General features: G+C 35.1%; 4 non-coding genes across 4 annotated transcripts in view; all 4 read right to left on the bottom strand.

Moving 5' to 3' along the window:
• Positions 1-52, bottom strand: part of LOC141358078 (5S ribosomal RNA) — a 119-nt gene extending 67 nt beyond the window's left edge. The window contains exon 1 of the ribosomal RNA XR_012364567.1: positions 1-52. This exon is cut by the window's left edge and continues 67 nt beyond it. This is a non-coding gene — a ribosomal RNA (5S ribosomal RNA).
• Positions 53-173: 121 nt separating this feature from the next.
• LOC141354963 (5S ribosomal RNA) lies at positions 174-292 on the bottom strand. The gene has a single exon (XR_012361390.1). It is a non-coding gene; the product is annotated as a 5S ribosomal RNA (ribosomal RNA).
• Positions 293-425: 133 nt separating this feature from the next.
• LOC141354965 (5S ribosomal RNA) lies at positions 426-544 on the bottom strand. The gene has a single exon (XR_012361392.1). It is a non-coding gene; the product is annotated as a 5S ribosomal RNA (ribosomal RNA).
• A 141-nt stretch (positions 545-685) lies between these two features.
• On the bottom strand, positions 686-804 carry LOC141354966 (5S ribosomal RNA). Its single transcript, XR_012361393.1, has one exon. It is a non-coding gene; the product is annotated as a 5S ribosomal RNA (ribosomal RNA).
• Positions 805-5,000: the final 4,196 nt, after the last annotated feature.

Raw genomic sequence — 5,000 nt, forward strand, 5'->3', positions numbered from 1 at the left:
GCTTCCGAGATCAGACGAGAGCGGGCGTGCTCAGGGTGGTGTGGCCGTAAGCGAGCGCTGACTCGATTCGAGAGCCACTTCAAGACTAATGTGGCAACGCCATGCCATCGGCGAACGCTTACAGAAAGGATGCATTTCTGGAAAAAAATTATATGAATAAATAATTAATTAAATGCTTACAGCACCTGGTATTCCCAGGCGGTCTCCCATCCAAGTACTAACCAGGCCCGACCCTGCTTGGCTTCCGAGATCAGACGAGAGCGGGCGTGCTCAGGGTGGTGTGGCCGTAAGCGAGCGCTGAGTCGATTCGAGAGCCACTTCAAGACTAATGTGGCAACGCCATGCCATCGGCGAACGCTTACAGAAAGGATGCATTTCTGGAAAAAAATTATATGAATAAATAATTAATTAAATAAAGAATTAAATGCTTACAGCACCTGGTATTCCCAGGCGGTCTCCCATCCAAGTACTAACCAGGCCCGACCCTGCTTGGCTTCCGAGATCAGACGAGAGCGGGCGTGCTCAGGGTGGTGTGGCCGTAAGCGAGCGCTGACTCGATTCGAGAGCCACTTCAAGACTAATGTGGCAACGCCATGCCATCGGCGAACGCTTACAGAAAGGATGCATTTCTGGAAAAAAATTATATGAATAAATAATTAAATAATTAATTAAATAAAGAATTAAATGCTTACAGCACCTGGTATTCCCAGGCGGTCTCCCATCCAAGTACTAACCAGGCCCGACCCTGCTTGGCTTCCGAGATCAGACGAGAGCGGGCGTGCTCAGGGTGGTGTGGCCGTAAGCGAGCGCTGACTCGATTCGAGAGCCACTTCAAGACTAATGTGGCAACGCCATGCCATCGGCGAACGCTTACAGAAAGGATGCATTTCTGGAAAAAAATTATATGAATAAATAATTAAATAATTAATTAAATAAAGAATTAAATGCTTACAGCACCTGGTATTCCCAGGCGGTCTCCCATCCAAGTACTAACCAGGCCCGACCCTGCTTGGCTTCCGAGATCAGACGAGAGCGGGCGTGCTTTTTTTATTTTTTATTTATTTATTATAACAATCATATTCACACAATTACATAATTTCTATATATTCTTAGACATTACATTTAACACAGTGAGAGTGCTTTAACAACAAATAGACTTCTTTAAAAGACTTTTGGCAGGCACAATCTTAAATCCCACCAAAAATAAAATAAAAACATCATTATAAAATATTTCAAAACATTTGAAAGTTCAACATCTTTTTTTCACACTAAAAATGTCTCTTTCACATATTCAAAATATTATACAGATCAACCATAATCGTCAGGCATTTTCCAATTAAAATCTTCAAATATTGTACCCACATCCTTAGTAAAAACATTATAAAACTCCTCCAACCTGTTTTGCTCCTTAAAATAACAGTGCAAATGCTTTAAGTACATCTCAACTTTTCTTTTAAACACTATTTCAACATCTATAACAGTATTTTCTTTTTTTGCAACAATTCTTCTTTCCCATATAGCACTTTTAATCAGCATGACAAACAGGTTAATCGCTTTTCTGTTTTCACATGATTTGTTTTCTCCCAGCATTATCACCTTGTTCCAATCCATTTCTTTATTATCTTGTTCACCTCTCAACCTTTCAAGCAAACCTATACATTTTTCATTAAAGTTTTCCAATTGCTTACAACATAAAAACACATGTAAAAAAACCCTCATCTTCTTCTTTACATACTTTACAAGTTGCATTTTGCTCTCTCCCGATTTTGTTCAATAAAACATCAGTAAAAATCGCCTTGTGCCTAATTAAATATTCTAAGGTCCCCAATTTTGACTCAATAAAATTCCCCTTCATATTACTCCATATATGTTCTTCTTTCAAGTCTTTGTATTTCTGTAACCAGTATTTATTCACCACAGGTTTCTTAAAAATACAATCTCTAAAAAAACAATACAACATTTTCACAGTGCATTCCTTAAAAGCTCTTATTTTGTCTCCCAACATTAAATACACATCTTTCTCTTGTTTCCCTTGTTCTTTATTATCAATTTTCCTGATCCAATCATCAGGTATTGCACTTTTTATTATCTTAAACTTATTTACAATTTCTTGTCTACTATATTCTTCTTTTGCTTCCTCCATAGTATCCACAATGTACTGCACAGGTAAAAATCCCTCCTTAAACTCATATAAAACATCTCTCACTTTTGTAATTCCCACATCCCACCACTTTTTAAAAAACACTTCTTTCCCTTGGTTTACAATGTTCTTGTTTAAAAACAATGGTTGGTTTAAAATACACTCTCTTCCACTAGGCATGTACTGTACACAAGTTAAAACTTTCCCCCATGCACTCATAATTTCCTTGTAAAAATCCGGCACCTTTTCCGTCATCCAAGCTTTAGTTTTCATCCATAAAATGTCTTCTCCCAGATTAAAATTACCACATTTGTTTAAAAAATATTGCATTGTTTTTTTCCATACCATTACATTCCCATCATCCAGATACTTTTTAACCATTTTAACCCTTAAACTATTTTTTCTTTGTGCTACATCTATTAGGCCCATCCCACCTTTCTCTACAGCTCCAATCAATGTGTCATATGCTATTCTTGGGGGTTTCCCTTCCCATATAAAGTCTAAAAAACATCTCTTTAATCTTTTTTCAATCCACAGAGGCATAGATGACACATATAAGACATACCATAACTTAGACATCATTAAAACATTCGAAATTAAAACCTTCCCTTTAAGACATAATGTCCTCAATTTCCAAAAATGTAACCTTCTTTCAATATCTCCTAAAATAGTTGCCCACATTGTTTCATTAGCTCTCCTTTCATCATCCCCCATTAAAACTCCTAAAATCTTGATTTCATTCACTTCTTTAAAAGCAAAGTCACTCGTTAAAGCTTGCACATTCCCACATCTCATATACACAGTTTTATCCTCGTTAATTTTTCCTCCTGATGCTTTACAAAATTGTTGTACAATTTTCATTGCACATTTAACTCCCTCCCTGTCTTTCAAAATAAGCGTAGTGTCATCCGCATACTGAAATATTGCTTCTCCTTCCACATTCCCTTCTATGTGAATACCTTTTATTCCCTTTTCTTCCCTCATAGCCAACCCCAAGGGTTCCGCGACTAAAGAATATAATAGTGCTGACATGGGACACCCTTGTCTTATGGATCTTGTTAGTGTAAAACATTCCGTTAAAAACCCATTACATTTAATTCTAGTTACCGGTCCATTATATAAAATTTTCACCCACTTTATAAAATTTTCTCCAAATCCAAAACGGTTTAAAATCCCAAATAAAAATTCATGTTCCACCCTGTCGAAAGCCTTTTCAAAATCTAAACTTATAACATATCCCTCCATTTTTCTCTCCTTCATGTATCCAATTGTATCTTTAATGCTTAGGGTCGTATCAGCTATGTCTTTCCCTTTGACCCCATATGCTTGATTTGTCTTTATTATTCTCGGCATCACTTCTTTCAGTCTGTTTGCTAAAATTTTTGATAAAATTTTCAAATCGGTATTTAACATCGTAAGCGGCCTATAATTCTTTAGTTCAGTTTTCTCTCCTTTTTTCTTATATATTGTTTTCATCAAACCCATTCCCATTCTTAGATTCATCTGCCCCTTATTAAAGATCTCATCATACACTTCCTTTAAAATACTGGTTAACATATCCCTAAAAACAATATAAAACTCACTCCCCAACCCATCAATTCCAGGACTTTTGTTTTTGTTTAATTCATTTATCGCTCTTTCAATTTCCTCTTCACTTATCTCTTTGTCACAATCCTTCATATCTTCCTTGTCTATTTTAGTTGTTATCTTCTCTAACATTTCTTCTTTTTCATCCTGCACTCCCTCAGTTGTAAACAATTTTTCATAATACCTTTTCATTTCTATTAAAATTGATTCATTACTCTTTACTTCTTCTCCATTCTCCTTTTTCACTACTTTTATAATTTCAGACTTCCCTTTTCTTCTTTCTAGGTCAAAGAAAAATTTTGTACATTTTTCACCTTCAACAAGAAACTGAGCTTTACTCCTTAATCTTGCACCTTCATATTTCTTTTCTTCCATTTCTTTAAGTTTATTTTCCAATTCTTTTATCTTTAACATGTCCTTATTACCCTGATTTATCTCTTTTTCTAAATTTTCTCTTATTTCCTGTCCATTGTATTTCTTACATTTCTCAATTAATCTGCACAATTTTATTGTATGAATTTTAACTAAATATTTCAAATTTTCCCACCACAATCTTTTATCTTCCATATACATTGCATTTCCTTTTTCTTTTTCAATTAGCGTCTTTATATCTAAAACATACCCTTTGCTTTTTAAAACCTCAGCATTTAAAACCCACACGCCTGGACCTCTCTTTAACGTACTCCAGTCAATCTGCATATATAACGGCTTGTGATCACTTAAGCTTGTTTCATCGTATCTCACGTTATCAATAAAAACTTCTAAATTCCTGTTACACAAAATAAAATCGATTCTTGTTTGACACATGAAATTCCCCACCCTTTGTCTTCTTGAGTATTGCCTTCTTTCATTCCTTTCTCTCCAAACATCCACCAAGTTATTGTTTTCCATTATTGATTTTAACTCTCTCCTTCCCATATCATTTCTAAAAACCATTCCATCTGCCATATCTAATTTACTTAACACAGTATTAAAATCCCCCATTAACAAGACATTTTGTTGGTTTTTTAAAAGTGACCTTAAATCATTAAAATAATCTCTCTTTTCTTTTTCCTCCGTAGGTGCATGTACATTTATCACAACCAGTTTTTTGCCTTCATATTCCATTTCTACTGCTAAACATTTCCCAATATCATCTTTATAGATAACCTTGCATACAGTTTTCACATTTTCTCTTATTAAAAAAGCCACTCCTCTGCCAAACCTCGTATCATCATTATTGTATAAAATCTCACCGTTCCATCTTTTCCTTATTTCACATATGTGCTTTTCT

The sequence above is a fragment of the Misgurnus anguillicaudatus genome, chromosome 21, assembly GCF_027580225.2.
Source record: "Misgurnus anguillicaudatus chromosome 21, ASM2758022v2, whole genome shotgun sequence".
Lineage (NCBI taxonomy): Eukaryota > Metazoa > Chordata > Actinopteri > Cypriniformes > Cobitidae > Misgurnus > Misgurnus anguillicaudatus.